This window comes from Schistocerca piceifrons, chromosome 8 (assembly GCF_021461385.2).
Source record: "Schistocerca piceifrons isolate TAMUIC-IGC-003096 chromosome 8, iqSchPice1.1, whole genome shotgun sequence".
Lineage (NCBI taxonomy): Eukaryota > Metazoa > Arthropoda > Insecta > Orthoptera > Acrididae > Schistocerca > Schistocerca piceifrons.
Window position 1 is genome coordinate 354,420,415 of NC_060145.1, and position 17,664 is coordinate 354,438,078.

At 38.7% G+C, this 17,664-nt stretch overlaps 1 protein-coding gene across 1 annotated transcript in view; it reads left to right on the forward strand.

Moving 5' to 3' along the window:
• The window catches only part of LOC124711150 (protein takeout-like), an 85,859-nt gene that overhangs the window by 28,666 nt on the left and 39,529 nt on the right, over positions 1-17,664 (forward strand). The window lies entirely within an intron of this gene.

A 17,664-nucleotide genomic window follows, 5' to 3' on the forward strand; every position in this document is an offset into this window, starting at 1 on the left:
TCCTTCTCTTCCTTTTTCCTACTGACGAATTCCAGTCACCCATGACTATTAAATTTTCGTCTCCCTTCACTACCTGAATAATTTCTTTTATCTCATCATACATTTCATCAATTTATTCGTCATCTGCAGAGCTAGTTGGCATATAAACTTATACTACTGTAGTAGGCGTGGGCTTCGTGTCTATCTTGGCTACAATAATGCGTTCACTATGCTGTTTGTAGTAGCTTACCCATACTCCTACTTTTTTATTCATTATTAAACCTACTCCTGCCATTACCCCTATTTGATTTCGTATTTATAACCCTGTATTCACCTGACCAGAAGTCTTGTTCGTTCTGCCACCGAACGTCACTAATTCCCACTATATCTAACTTTAACCTATCCATTTCCCTTTTTAAATTTTCTAACCTACCTGCCCGATTAAGGGATCTGACATTCCACGCTTCGATCCGTAGAACGCCAGTTTTCTTTCTCCTGATAACAACGTCCTCCTGAGTAGTCCCCGCCCGGAGATCCGAATGGGGGACTATTTTACCTCCGAAATATTTTACCCAAGAGGACGCCATCATCATTTAATCATATAGTAAAGCTGAATGCCCTCGGGAAAAATTACGGCTGTAGTTTCCCCTTGCTTCCAGCCGTTCGCAGTACCAGAACAGCAAGGCCATTTTGGTTGGTGTTACAAGGCCAGATCAGTCAATCATCCAGACTGTTGCCCTTGCAACTACTGAAAAGGCTGCTGCCCCTCTTCAGGAACCACACGTGTGTCTGGCCTCTCAACAGATACCCCTCCGTTGTGGTTGCACCTACGGTACGGCTATCTGTATCGCTGAGGCACGCAAGCCTCCCCACCAACGGCAAGGTCCATGGTTCATGGCGGGGAGTAAGAAATAGCCTTACATAATTCAAAGCTACAGTGTAGAAAATGTCGATATTTATAGAAATATAACGGATACTACTTGATAATTAGTTCAAAAAATGGTTCAAATGGCTCTGAGCACTATGGGGACTTAACTTATGAGGTCTTCAGTCCCCTAGAACTTAGAACTACTTAAACCTAACTAACCTAAGGACATCACACACATCCATGCCCGTGGCAGGATTCGAACCTGCGACCGCAGCGGTCGCGCGGCTCTAGACTGTGGCGCCTAGAACCGGTCGGCCACTCCGGGTGGCTGATAATTAGTAATTAGGTAACTAATACCATAGTGTATAATGTGCAAGTTACTTCAAAAACTCAAACTTTTGTAGTATTCGACATCCTTATTCAGACAAGATACAAAAAAGAACAAATGCTGTGGCAGATAATAAGCACTGATTTTGACATTTAGTATTGAATGTTAGACGCTGCACAAAAGCTAGATTTGGAATTAATTAACATTTTGTGACAAATTTCTTTGGTAATGCGGTAATGCTGATGCATCAACTGAACGATAAAATTAAAAGTGCCGTCAAATTTTGTAGAGCTCCGTAAAGGGAAATTATAAGTACACCAATACAGCCAGTATTCTTTACGAAAAGAAAACTGAATCTTTTGCTTGTTTTTATAAAACTTACCAGTTGCCAAATCTTCCAAATTCATCTCTCATCTTTTCTCTACGTTCAAACACACACACAACCGAAACAAGATAGACAGAGAGGGGGGGGGGGGGGCAACCGAAACAAGATAGTTAGAGAGAGGGGGGAGGGAGAGAGAGAGAGAGACGACGACGATAATCTCAAAGAGACAAATTTCATATTTCATGTTACAGCTACTTCATAAACCTGACAACAAATTATACAATAGAAGTATATTTGAAATTGAGATTTCATCTTCTTGTATTGTGTTGGATAACGCACCACTTGAAAGTATTTACCTCTCGGTTGTGAACTGCGTGTCAGTGGAATTGAACGAAGTACCGGGGTATCAAAGTCAACACTGATCAGTTTTATTTTTGTCTTACAGTACCATAAAAAGGTTGACTATGCGAACGTCTCTAGCAGGGGTCTCTAACAACCCCTATTGCCGCCCCTAAGGCAACTGACATAAATATTAATAAGAATATCACTCAATATGAGTGCTTTGTAAAATTCCACATATCTGAAGTGCTTTAAAAGACGAGGTCGTATGCAACTGTTGGTTGAGAAAACTTGAGGGGTAGGTTTCAGCCACCAAGTAGTAAACGACTTTCCTCATCTGTGCGCAATGGCCCCTTCCCATACGGTGTCTGAGAGGTATCTCTTAACTCTTTTTCTTTTTTCAGCGTACGTGAGTATCACGTAGAGGCTTAACTAACGTGAAGCGTTGCTCCAGGACGTTCGAGGATAAAGGTCCCTGGTGTCCGCGAAAATTAGTAATAATAATAATAATAGTTTAAACTTAGTAAAAACGATCAGTCAAGTGAACTATTTCCCTAATCTAAAAAAGTCAAATTTTGTTTTAGAAATTATTCTGACGTAAAGCTATTCGAATCATTTAGTCCACTGTATCTGGAATGTGAAACCCTGTTCAGTGCGTGTATGTACTCGTAAACGAAAGCAGGCGTAACATAAAATGCGAGTTTAAAGAGCATAAAAACCTTACATTTAATTGCATTTCAAATGGCTTAAATTTATTGATACGTTCAATGAAGATACTTCTTGCACAGAATATTCGAAGCTAAAATTGTTAACGGTTGGAAACAAATGAATGTCAGTCCGCAATCATACACAAAATCTCCGAATCAGCTACTCCTGTCAGACATTGTCCGGAGGATTTTCTCAGAGTGAGTGATTAATACTTGTCGTGTCAGGTGGGTGGGGGGAGGGGGGGGAGGAGATACACAGACCACGGCGTAAGAGGTCATGTACGAATGATATCACTGCAACAAATTACCTGTCACCGAAATGAAACGCTGCATTAAACAAAGACGACAATGTCAGGTCTATTGGGCACAGTATAATTTGAACGCCAATGTTGGCAGCGAGATCAACATACTAACAGCTCAAATTCCAGCGATCTTTGCGATTCAATTCTACAGTTACGAGAAGCCAGGAAAATGTGGGCGCACTGTACTGGGATAGAGCACATGCACTGCACTAGTGCAAAGACGAGATATCTAACCCACCTTATTTAGCAGCACTTAAGCAGAAACAACCATTTCTACTTACTTTTTATTCGGTTTATAAGATACCTACGATTTTAAATGCAAATTAGTTTTCTGAAAAGTACAGGTCAGTGTATTAAATTCATCAATAATAGTTACAAATTCTTATAAAAGGTGTTATTTTTTATGATATGTGCAGAGAAAACGTGTGTTTCAAGACATCACTGCGACACACTCGACTTGTCGAACAATATATATACAAGAGAAACTTCGAAGGAGAACATATAATTTGTAGTATGCCGATTTTCTTGTAATTGCAAGATTTGTAATATGCATGCTAGTCCAAGACAAACAGCGTTAGAAAAATCTTGTTAAACAGTCTGGATGACTGGTTTGCAAAATTGGGTTACTCTGTATATGACTAGAGTATCGAAAGTCTCCACATTCATTAAATATGCATGTCTCAGAAAATTTGTTATGCATCCGCAGAAAGGTGCATTCGATTTGGTGCCTGCGCTTTGGATGTCACGGATTGGCAGAACTCAGACGTTTGTTGATCGCTTACCTTCTAATTGTTATCGTTGCTCCAATCTCTTACATCATTTCACGATTTTCTTATGATTTTGCTGGTCGGGGACGCGTAAATTCATGTTGCGTGTCAATGACCTCGTCTCAAACTATTGCCAAGCAACGGCGAGAGCCGCTGCTGAGACCCCCCTGTGTTGTTGAGGACTGCATCACGTCGCGATATGTTGTTTAAGAAGATTGCGGCAAACGATCACCGTTCAGTTAAGAAAACTGACCAGCTATAATAGCGGACGCGCAACTACGTTGGAACAACAAGGACCATGAAACCGAGGATGCGGAGCTTCTGGATTCAAAAATAAATAGGAAAAATGTGAAAATTTTGAAATGGGAAGGAAACTCGGAAAATTTAATAAAATCGCTTTGTTAAAATAATGAAAGATTGTCTCGGAAATCATTCTGACATGCGATTCATTTATCTCCTGTCAAGATCAGTCTGCATTAGGATACGAACATCAGTTAATTGTATGTATAGAACGAAAGGGACAAGATGTGAGCATATGTCTCGTCAAAAGCCATTACAGAGCATCTGTTATGAGTGGTGTATATAATAGAGTGCAAAAAAAAAGGGTCACAATTTAAATTTATTCCTTAAGTGGGCAGTCCTCTTTGTACATACGAGAATTAGGTGATTTTCATTTTTTTTTTTCAAGTAAAACTAAAAGTAACGGTAGATCTGATGATATAGTTTTATTCTTTACACTTTTGTTTTTAACAATTCATTTCTTAAGTTCAAAACGGACGCTGCCTGTAACCGCTGCACAAGGTGGAAGGACCCCTTGCAAATGGAGCAATGGTTATCGGCGGGAATTCTCGAAGCCCTCCTATTGGACCTGTAACAAAATAATTTTGTATGCGTCATTTTCAATATATTTTCTACCAGAATACGCAGACTAATTGATAAATATTTAAGTTCTAATAAAATGGTGACTTGCTGAACAAAATGTCATTTTCTTCGCCCAAAAAAATCGAGACAAAAGGGTGTTCCGAAAATAGACTTTTGAGGATATCGCAAATCGGCTACGTATGCTGATAGAGAATTCAGTTCAGAATGTCGGCATCAAATTCCGACCAAAATCGTATGTACCGTTCCCATGTTATGTTTCCCGTCAAGTTGAAAACCCAGCTCCGAGGAAGACGCGTTTATGGTTTGAGTTACATTTTTTGAAATTACACGTATCTCTAGTCAGCGATGCCTGTACCATATAGCAATCCTTCCAGAACCAAAAGCAGGTCCTCCATCTTCTTCGCGGCAATGATGGTCCAGCGGGCCTCGTTGACAGCGTCTGTCCTCCGCCGCTCTGCTCGCTCGATACCCTTTTCATCCTCTTTTGGGAAGAATTTGTAACAGGCTGTTTCGATCTCAAGCTCGATAATATCCGTAACGCATGTTAGGCCACCGTTGAAATTACGTACTGTCACAATGGCCGCTATGTAGACTTTTTTTTCGTTGTGAATGGTTTTCGGGCGCACTTTTTCACTAATTGCCTTGCAACTCTATAACAGAATTTCTGGCGAACGTGGGATGAACACCACAAAAAGAAGAGATCGCAGAGAACATTTTAAGCCAAACTAAATTGATTTTTTTTTCAGAGAGGACTACCCCCTCACGGGCGTTGTAGAGACTAAAAGACTAATCTAGAAATAGTCCTGTATTTCGAAACAACTGAAAATACCTACAGATTTTCTGGTCACAGCATGCTACGGAGGTAGGAAATAAACTCCATGAGAAGTTCCAAGACAAAAAGTACTAAATACAACGCGTTGGGTTGGCGTATAAGAAAGCATATATACACTTAAGAGATTCATTGACATTCTTAAGACTCTGCTACACGATTCGTGAGAATGAAAAATGTAACGAACTAGGTGTATCAGTATATCTTTAAAACATAATCTTTCCCTTTTCAGATTCAATTATCTAATAGAAGGGATTAATATACTACTTAAGCCTTGCTGTTTGAGAGTATCGACATTACAGCTGCATATGACTTCCTAGGAACGGTGCTGTCAGAAACGAATATGGAAGATTAGGATTTAATGTCCCGTCGACGGGGAGATCATCAGAGACAGAGTGCAGAACCAGGAAAGGAGGTTAAGGAAATCGGCCACAGGGTTTTCAAATGAATCATCTTGAGACTTGTCTCAAGCAATTTGAAGGGAAATCACAGGAAAGCATAATCTACATTGGCGGACGGGGATCTGAACTGCTGTTCTCCTGAAAGCAAGTCCAGTGCCCTACACTGCAAATCGCTAGATGGTTCTCAGAAAGAGCTACCGTCAAGTATCATGCGACAAATTACTTGACGAAGCTTTTAACTTCTGTGTAAACTGCCTAACAAACAGTAGGGAAGCACTTTGACGAGCTTTGTAGGAACGAGAACCTGAAAGAGCCCATAACTGGGTTGAAAGTAACACTTTTTTTTATCCGGTAAGTGGCAACATTTATTCGCAACTAAATACTTGGTTTTAAGGAATGAGGTACGTTATAGATGCATGCGTAGCAATACAACATTTTACTGTATACCCGGTTTTTCTTAGGTTATATTCAACCGAATATTTTCAGCCCACTTTGGGCTCCAGTCATGTTCTGTAAGTTCTTCACAATGACACCTGAACCAATGTCGGAGCCAAACGCGTTTCCACGCTACACTATTTTGTAACTTTATGTCATCACAGGCAAAACAAATACTGTCCGACAAATAAATAGATACATAATCTATTTGTTGTGGGCTCAACCACTGTTAATGCACTGCTAGTTTCATAGCCGTTAGCGATTCAAATCTGACAGTATTTTGCAACACAAGAAAGTTCAACCAACGAGCAAAAGGACGTTTCCAAGCCGAAAAATATTTACGTTTTACGATATTGTAAATCAGTAGTGGTTCATCGACTTGGAAACAGTGTCGAAATTTCAATACGCCCTACGATTCCCCACTTTTTTGGCTAGAAACCCTATTTTGCAACATAATCTCCATTCAATGCGACGTCTTTAGGCCACCTTACAGGTAAGGGCCTGTATGGTACCACTCCACTGGTCGACGTCGGAGCAAACGTGTTCCTACATCAGTAATCTCGTCATCATCCAAATATTGTATCCCAAGGAGTGCATACTTCATTGAGCCAAAGAGATGGAAGTTGGCGGGTGTGAGAGCCGGGAACACAACTTTGGGTACCCCCACTGGTGGACGAGTGTGTCAGCACTACCAATAGAAACGTGCAGTTGTGCAGCGAGGTGTTTGATTGCGGTCTGTCGATCTCTTCGAATGACAGTGTCTGCACATTCCAAAAGAACTGGAGTCACAGCTTGTGCACCCGACTGAAACGCAAGAGATCGGGTAGGTTTGGGCGATCGTGTCACAATGATGACAGATACCTCGTCCAATGACTCACCATGCTTTTGTTCACTGGCAGGTGTCCGTAGACATTCTGCAAGCACCTAAGAATATCCACGATGCTGTGGTTTTGAGCCAAAAGAAACTCAATGAGAACTCTCTGCTTGGAAAGCACCTGTCTGTTACAGGCGCCATTTATGAACGCTACACATAGCGCCGCTGCCTATCATAACATAAAACTATACGGGCTGAAGCGGGAATTTCACGCCCCACAACAAATTCCGCAATTTTTGAACCGAATTTCGCCAAGAAAACGTTATTTATTGAACGCCCCTCGTAATAACTGGCACAGAGATGCAGAAACATTCTGTCTGCTTACATTCCATCCGCTAATGGAAGAGGGACAGAATTTAAAACATGGATCAATAAAGGAATATCTTCTGCCACGCAGTTTACAGTGGTTTGCAGAGTCCAGATAAAACTCTGTGCTTGTAAGTTGCGTAGAAAATAAAGCAAGACGAAATACTAAATTTTCTAATATAATAGACCATTTCTGATTTACAAGAATGAGGAAAACCTCACTTACATAAGACAAGAATTTAAGCCATTACCGGTATGTTACTTTCACAGTTCATTTTTACGTCAATATCCAAACTTATATACTACTTTGAAATTATCTATTTGTTCTTGTTTTGTTTTGCAGTTAAGTATCAGATATTATTTCACTTTTTGTGACAGTCTTCTTTCGTTCAGAATAAAACCATAAAAATTGATTCATTAAAAAACTGAATAATGTCAATTCTTTATTCAAGTGGGAGGAGAGATACCAGGGTAGTGATGTGATGCAGTGTGTGTATGTGTAGGGAAAAGGGAGGTGGGCTGGCTGTGAGAGATTATGTATTGCAGCATCTCCTGTGTGTGGGCGACATTTTGTTGAGTAGGGAATGAAATGGGGTTGAGGGTAGGCATTTAGGAGAGGAAGGGCCCCCAAATTAAGTAATTTCTCTATGTTTAAGACCCTAGCGTAATGGATGTGTGCATAGAGTGTTGTATGATGAGATGAGGGAGTGGGTGAAAGCCAGTGCTAACACATAATTTACTCCTCTCACGTAGTACCAAATGGATGGCGAATGGAAACGTCTTTCACCACCAGGATTCGAACTGAATGCCAGTGCACTCTGTGTTATGTTTATGTGATGCAATGTGATGTATTGCACATCTATGAGGATCTCCCTACTACGGATGCATGAAAAGAATAATTTATATAAACTAAGAGAAGTGATTTTTTGCCATGTACTGAGAATATGCCCGGCTTTCCAGTCTATCATGATCACCCTTTGGTCTCATTATGACATGATTTTCCTGTAGCCAGGGATAGGGATGCGTTCATCATTATCTCTGGAGAGAACTGCAAAGAGCAACAATACTCTCATGTACCTGTACAATAACTTTGTATACATTAAGCCTTAAGGCAACGAATACTTGGATGGAGCTAATATCATCTAGGCTGTTAAACTGCGCCATGTTCCTCTGCAAATTTCTTCTTACACAATTGGTGTTTTGACCTTTCTGCTGGTATCTTCTGTAGGATTTCCTCGTGTTCCCAATTAGTTGAACACTGTAAAAAACCAGCATCTTGTTCATATATTGTAGGAAGTTTTGTTCTGGGTGAAGTTTTTTCTGGCTACTGCAACATTGGTGTGCCATCATCACTGGATAAGTACTGGTAATGAAAACAGTGAAGAAAGAGAGGGGGAATATTTACAGAAATATTGTTGACATGGTATAGAGATGGCTTCCTGTTAGTTGTTTGTATTCCTCTCTACCTTGATATTTATTTCCTCGATTGTGGGAACCCACGAAGTTGGAAGCTGCAATAAGCCTAGAAATTTTCATTCCTAGAAATCTCAATTGCTCCTCAGACTTTCTTTCTACAAATGTTGCATTCTTTGCTAGCACTTATTGAAATCTATATCTTGGTCACAGTTCTCCTGATGTTCCACCACTGCAAATTTAAAACTTTGTTTCAAATGTGAATGCCAACACTTTGACAGTAAACCCAGGGTAAGTGATACTTACTTTTCCTTTATTAAATATATACTCTGCCTGACAAAAAGAAAAGTGAAGCATCCTGCAGACATGGCCAGAAGTCAAGGTAACTTCATACACATGTAGCCTACAGCCCTACACCAAAGGTGGGTGAGGGAATAATTAGAGTTGCAACTCCCTGCAACAGGTAGAATGGCCACCAGAGCGCATTAGTGTTGTTTGTATTTTAGTGTTGCTACCATGTCTGAAAGAGTAAACAAGAGTTGTGAATAGTGTCAGATGTTGGGTGATCACTGTGAAGAACATGGAGATTCCAATACCTGACAGATTTGGAAAGGGGCCTCATTGTGGGTCTCCATTTGGCCAGCTTTTCGAATTGTGCAACATCCAGTTTTTGGGACTTTTGGATATGACACTGGTCTGATTTTGGATTGCATGGGAACATGAGGAGACATACCAGTTGTCAAGGTTCTGGTCAACCATATCTAACCACCGTATTGGGGACCAAGCACGTCATAACTCCTTCACAGTTATGCTTGCCATCAGAGAACAAGTAATGAACTTCCTGAATTGTACTGTGCCATCCCACAAGATTGATCAGAGGGAAGTAGCAGCAGCCAGACAAGAGAATTACTGTTCCATGTATAGGCAACCAGTAACACAATAACACAAACAGCTGCATTTGGAGTGATGCCATGACTGGGAAGCATTGACTGCTGATGAATGGTGTTACATTTTGTTCAGCAATGAATTGTAGTTCCACATTACCCTGGATGACTCCTGTCATGGGTGGCTACCTGTGGGAGGTTCCATTCTTCCAATATTTTGGAGAGGCACAAGGGTAATACTCCTGGCATCATGGTGTGGGGAGCTGTCGGGTATGACTTCAGGTCACAATTGGTACTGATTGAAGGAATTCTAATGGCACAACAGTACGCCACAGGCATTCTGCATTCACTCATGCAACAATATTGTGATGCAATTTTTAAACAGGAGATGCCCAATGACGTGCATCTCTATAAACCACCTGCATGATGTTGTGGTAATCCTGGGACCAGCATAATCCTCAGATTTGTTCCTGATAAAATATATGTGGGACTAAGTTGGATGTCAACTTCATCCCATTGCCAGTATACATGATATCAAGAACCATTTGCAATAGTTGCAGGCCTGCTTGCCTCAGGAGAGGCTTAATGACACCCTTCCCAGCTGAGTCAGCGCACACATCCAGATAACAGAGGGTGCAGTATCATCCTTATAAGTAGACTCGTCCTGCCAAGTTCTTTGTAAAATTGATTTGATTTCATAATCACTCAACCTGTGAAGTTTCATTTCATTTCCTGCTCCTGAGTGCTTGGTTTCTTTGTCAGACTATATACTTTTCATTCTCTATTGCTATCATTAGAGTGGACGTTTTGAGTTCTGATCCATTGTAGAGTCAGCCTTTTCAGTCGAATAGCAGACGAGGGTTACTGGGGCAGAGAGAGACTCATTTGGTAGTATATGGGAGATTTCCAGGCCAGCTTTGGTCTTACAACCAAGAAAACCTTTTGAAAATCTTACTCATAACTATGAAATTGGACAACAATTTTAATAAATCTTTATCCTGCAACTGTTTGGCTGTTATCATTTTCCGTGATGAAATTGGGGACAGAAACTATTTTTAATTTAATTCTGGGACAATATGTTCCAGACATAAATTAAAAAGCATACTGTATGCGTAGCTGTGTATACAGAGTAAACTCCATGACTTGCTCAGTATGCACTGTGCTGGTTTGCAGGTGATGCAACCTGATGTGGCTCGTGTGCTAGTTGTTAGCCCTCTTTTGGAAATAACTAAGTGAGATGGTGCAGTGGTTAGCACAATAAACTCACATCAGAAGGAAGAGGTTTAAAAGCATTGTCCAGCCATCCATATTTACCTAACTTGCTCAAGGCAAATGCTGGGATAGTTCCTTTGAAATGGGTACAGCTGATTTCTTCCCCAGCAATCCACAATCTGAGCTTGTGCTCTGTCTTTGATGACCTCACTGTTGACAGGATGTTAAAGTCTAACATCCCTCCCTTCTACTGGAAATAAATATATACCAGTAATGCAGTAGGTAGATTGACCAGTTTGTACCTCGTTACTGATGTGCTTGTTACACCAACTCTTGAATACAATTACAATATCAGCATATGGACCAAAACTCTGATTTCAGAACTCCGTTGAGCTGCATGTCATGTAAGATTATTGAGGACTTTGTCCATTGGTACTGATTCAGTTTCAAATTACTTTTAATCATAAAATTCTCAATGCATTTTTGCCTATAAGGATAGTGTCAGTCTTAGTTTCCACATACTGTGCAGTTCGCAAAGTGGGTTGCTTGGTTTAGTGTCACATAACACCAAACTTTCATCAGAACATATATATTGCAACAAGAACAGAAACATCTGATTGATGATGACCAGGCATACTGGTGCTGCACATGCAAGGGACAGAAAAGAGTCACAAAAAAATTATTTTAAAGTAAACCTATGAGAGGAGAGCAGGTAGCTGGAAAAAATAATGTAGGAATATTTGAAACCTAGTACAGCGAGCAGTAAAGGTTTACTGCAGGTGTTTCTATCACCTAATTCCACATCACTGCCTGAACTCAGTCTGGGACCAAAATATTCTACCAGTTCAACAACAAAAACATTCTGCAAAGAACCTGACAGATCATTTTTTACTTTGTATTGCCCAATCTGGCAGCTGAACTTGCCTCCTACCCATTACACTGGACAAATTGATGCAGTAGTTAGACAGAGAAAGCTTACTGTCTGACACAATGGTTCAAATCCATGATCAGCCATTTAGGTATGCCTTTCATGATTTTCCTAAATCAAATTCAAGGACGGTCCCTAACACTACAATGAAAAAAAATTTTTTTTTACCATTTTATGTGTTATTGTGTCTTATTTTATGGCAACACTCTACATTTACAAACAATATTGGCAGACCAGAATAGGGCAATCAGAATGATATGCATTGTCAAGCACCTAATTAATCATCTAATTTGCCATTCTGTTGGGATTTGTTAAAAATAATGTGGGCTCATTTGAAAAGAATTTCAGCAGTCATTCAGCAAATAATAGCCATAAAAACAGTTTTCAATTGCATGAAACCTACTTCGTCATGGACAAAAGAATTGCTGTAAACTCCAGTTTTAGCAACTGTTCTGCAGTTCTGAAAGTTTGAGTGGTTAACTCATTTCAAAATCTAAACTGAAATGGCTCCTGGGGACATACTTCTTTTATTCTTGATAGGAGGTCCTCAAAGTAATTTCTCTGTGTTATATTACTTGTTTATGTATACCATCACAAATCTCATGGTTTTAAGAAAATATTTCTATAAGAATTCTGTGAATTATATTAGTAGTGGCTCATTTCAGAGTCAAGAGGCAGCAAGGTAAATAAATAGGCCACATTATTTTACTTTCCCATCTTTATCCAACTGAACAAATTCTTCATCTCTAGTGATCTTCCATTTCTTCCCTTCCAGTTACCAATGTGTCCCGTGGCTGGGTGTACTAACTGAGAGCAGAGTGGGGGGTATTATACTGAATGATGTAGATTAAGTGTTTTCTTGGAAGTCTTGCAGTATAATATCTTGTAGTACACCTCATTAGTGGAGAATACATTTCTCACAAGGATCTACTTTCAGCATGTTGCCTGTTGCTTGCATAGTTGTTGAAGATGATTGGTAAAATCAGATGTAAAGCACTTATAAATCCGTGTTAACTTGGAGCCCTTAGTTCAACACAACAAGAAAAGACTGAAAGTAATGGCCGTTCAGTGGCTACATATATAGAAAAACAAGGAACTTCTCCAGATGTCATTTGTGCTGGTAAATGTCAATAAAGGGAAGCTGTGACAGTGTTGTGGATGACAAAGTGCAGCTAAAATGTTGGATTATCCACTCTGAAACCACAATGAAGTCCTAGCAGAAGAAGTTTATTGTTTGTTGCGTATCCTGAGCTGTATGTAGTGAGTTCAGTAAATGTAGTAATTGTGAACTTCAATTTGTGCTGCTTTGGAAAGAGATCAGAATAGAAGTAAGGTATATACTGAAACACGGTATCAGTGCATGCTGAGCTGCATCACAGTCATTGCTTATCAACTTATATATTCAACACATTCATTTATCGTCCCTCATTTTCACAAAAACATGACCTTAAATCTTCAATTAGCTAAGCTAGCACTTTCACAAACTGTCCAAAGTGATTCACTGAGTAAAGCTTTATTTATTTTTATTTAGAAACATTTTAATTTGGTAACAGTTCACAGCTTGTCCATTACTTCTTTCAAATTGTTGGCATCCTTACTTTACATTGAACCATCCCTAATCTAGTTCCTTATGGGTGTATTTATGTATTTATTTGTCCACATAAATCTTTTTTTCAGTACATATACTGTACACAGGATATTGGACAGAGAACCTTCTTAGCTCTTGGTTTTACAAATATCAGACATACATGATTTAAATTTTTATAACAGATTGGATCTATACAGTTACAGCAATAATTACAAATTTTATTAAGTACTGTATATTTATAACTTATTTCTATGATTAAGCATACGAATTACATTTTTTCTTGCATAAGAAACTGTGAGATTGAATAGTAACAGTTTTTCAGAAAGTAGTCTGTCACAGACTTTTTAAAGCACTGTAGTTCAGGAAGAGATTTTATATTTCTTGGTAATCTGCTGTATAGTTTTGTTCCTGCAGGATATACACCTTTTTGGCCTAATGTGGTGTTACAATGACTAACATGTATGTCAATCTGACCAGGTACTGCTATCAGGGACACTTTTGTTTTGAGGAAAAACGTTTTCTTTTCTCAGCGTACTTTTTTTGACATGCATGACTACTTCCAGTACATAAATGCAGGGAAGGGGTAAGATCTTTAGATCTTTAAAGAAAGATTTGCATGGTTTTTTGTTGCTTCTTTGTTTCATTATTCTTATAATTGCCTTTTGTTTCCTGGAAACTGTTATGGTCTGGTGTACATTTCCCCAAAAAATGGTACTGTACTTCAGTATTGAATGTACATGAGCAAAGTATACAGCCCTAACTGTTTCTGCACTAGTACTGTTGCAAATAATTCTTACTACATAGCTCACGTTTGCTAGTTTTGAATTAGGGATGTGATATGAGAGCTCCATTTAGGATTTTCCTGCATATGAATCCCAATAAATTTAGTTTCAGTGGTAGCACCAGTGTTTCGGTTGTCTGTACCTATTACTGGTTGTACTGCATTTTTGTTTTGATCTGTGTGGCAATTCATGAGTACTGTGTTTTGGAAATTAGCTGTTAGCCTGTTTCTGGTAAACCATTCAGACACTTCTTTCGTAATATCTTTCGCAGATGAAGTAAGATTTTCTTCTTTATTTCCTTCAATCAATAGACTGGTGTCATCTGTAAACAGTACTGGTTCAGAAACCCTGACACGTAATGGGACATCATTAATGTATACCAAAAAAGAAAGGGACCTAAAATAGAGCCCTGTGAAGCACAATGACTTAGTCCACATAGTTCTGAAAGGTGTATCTGGAGTTCATTGACTTCCATGTGCTTAATTTCAGTTACCTGAGAGTGGTATTCCAAATATGATTGAATCTACTGATTTGGCACATCTCTTGCACCATACCGTTCAAGCTTTCTCAGGAGCACAGAATGATCAATCACATCAAAAGCTTTTGTTGGGTCCAATAATAAACCTGAGATTTTGCTGTGGTTGTCCACTACATTTAACACATGGTTTATCACATTGAAAGTGGCCGTTTCAGTTGACTGCTGAGGTCTGAAGTCACATTGACATGCAGAAATAATATTATTCTTGTTGAAGAATGCAGTTAGTTGTGAAAGTAGCACTTTTTCAATAATTTCTGAAAACCTTGACAATAGTGACACAGGCCTGTAGTTACCTGTGCATTGCTGATCACCTTTTTTATATAGGGGTATTACTTTTGCCATTTTCAGTTGCTGTGGGAAGAAACCGCATGACAAGGATGAGTTGCATATACCTAACAAAGGAGAGAGTATGTATCTTGCTGTTATTTTTATAATATAATCTGGAATATCTTCAATGCCAGATGAATAATTGCTCTCCAGTGAATTAATGGTATTTAGGAGTTCTGTTTGGCCTGCGGGACTGAGGAACATGGATATATTATTTGTTTCAACACATGAAAATTCTTTCAGTGTTGTATTGGGTGCATTACCGAATTTTTCCTTCACTAATTTTCCAGCAACAGTTGCATAATAAGAATTGAAGTTGTTTGCAAATGCCCTAGGGTCAGTGACATTCTTGCCATCATTCGATATCACAATATTTTTGTGAGTTTCCTTCTTCCCTGCAAGGCCCTGCACAGCTTTCGACATGGACTTAGTGTTACTGAATGACTTGATAATATATTTGTCATTTTTCCTAGATTTTGCCTCTTATATTTAAAGGCTATGCAGCACATCAAGTTATCTATGTATATTGTGATATATTCCTATATCTACATCTAAATACATACCTTACAGGCCACCATATGGTGTGTCATGGACTGTACCTTGTATCACTACTAGCCATTCCCTTTTCTGTTGACTCACAAATGGAGTGAAAAAAAAAAAACAATCATCTGCATGCCTCCATGCAAGCCCTGATTTATCTTGTCTATATGGCCCTTACACAGTATGTATGTTAGTGGCAGCAGAATCATTCTCTAGTCTGTAGCAATTGCTGGTTCTTTAAAGTTTCTTAACAGTGATTGACTAAAAGAATGCCTTCTTCCCTCCAAGAATTTCCTCCCATGGACTCACAGCATTTTTGTAATACTTGCATGTTGTTCAAACCTATCAGTACTGAACCTAGCACCAATTCTCTAAATTGTTTCCAAGTCTTCCTTTAATCTGACTTAATGTGGATCCCAAACACTTGAAGAGCACACAAAAATGAATCACAAATTGTTTTGTACATTGTCTCCCTTGTAGAAGAGCTACACTTCCCTAGAATTCCTCCAGTAAACCAAAGTCAAGCACTCATCTTTACTACAACAGACCTTATGTGCTTCTTCCACTTCATACTGCTTTGCAGAGTTCCTCCAGATACAGTATTGAAATGATATGAATGTGTCAAGTACCATGCCACTAATACTGTATTTGAACATTACGGGATTGTTTTTTGTACTCATATGTGTTAAACTGTTTCTTTCCATATTTACAGTAAGAGTAAACAGCATAGTTTAGCTGCACATACATTTTTAAAATGGGAACTTTACTATGAAGTGGGCATTCTATGTGGAAGTATGATCGTGAACTCTGGTTTGGGAGGAAAAGGAGTGAAATCTACATTCAGGTATCCAGATTTAAGTCTTCTTTTGTTTCTCTGCAAAGCATAAGGAGAAAGCTGTAACGTTTTCCAGAAAGAGGAATATTACTAATTCTGCCCCCCCCCCCTCCCCCCCATCCACATTTGGTTGAAATATCACTCTATTTCTAATAACTTAAAGCATATCACTACAGAAATCTCTTGAAGTCAAGAAAGGCAGTCTTGTTTATTTTCTAATGTCTTACAAGTCTGTTCTATCAGTCAATATCAATGTAATTTTGCAAGGTCAATCACATTCATGCAAAACTGGTGTGGCCCTATGATACCCTTTTAAACAAATTACCCAAAAATGTGCTCAGTTTACTTAAATCAACTACTACCACATATAAAACATATGAAAATAACAAAATTTGTTGATGAACATAACCAAACGTACACTTTCATTAGCATATAGGTGGCTTAGAGTTGTATAGTCTGCATTGTTTTCTACACATTCGATATATTTGAGGAGTATTAGCTGTTCTTTTTGACTTGTTATTTTTGTTGACATATTATTGGATTTTCTCAGATGTTCTACATTTTTTTCAGTGTAAATACAACATTATTGGCTTGTGACTAAACATATTTTAGATGAATATATTCTGGGTTGATTTACAACATTATAGGCTTGTAAATAAACATATTTCAGATAAACATATTCTGGCTCAGTTTTCTAAGTTTTAGCACATTTTTTGCTTACATGCTGAATTTAACAATGAACATATAATTTTAGATAATTAAGATAAAAATGCCACCTATAATCATTTCAATAACACAAAAATATGTACTTAGTACATACTTATGAAATCAAGCTGACTGTTTGGCTATGAAAGCAATCTCCAACAGCAAATATTTAGTGGATACCTATCACTCTTTTGGGATTTTGTGTGATCTTATTTCATTTATTTTGAACCATGATTAGGCAAATGGGACCGTTTATGATATAAAAGACAAATTAAAACAATTAAATATATTAGTCACTGATGGTTGTCCTAATGTGTCTTTTGTACATTTTGTGTGTTCCCTATATAATCCACATCTTAGGACATGACGCAGCTTCAAACTCAAAGTTGGAGCTACATTAAAACTCTCCCACAACTCAAACGGACCTGTGACCATTTCTGCTGCTCTTCTTTGTACAGATCAATGTCCCATGTCAGTCACATATGGTACAAGCCGCACACATTTGAGTAATATTCTAAGATAGGATGCACAAGTGATTTTTAAGTAATCTCCTTTGCAGACTGACAGCAT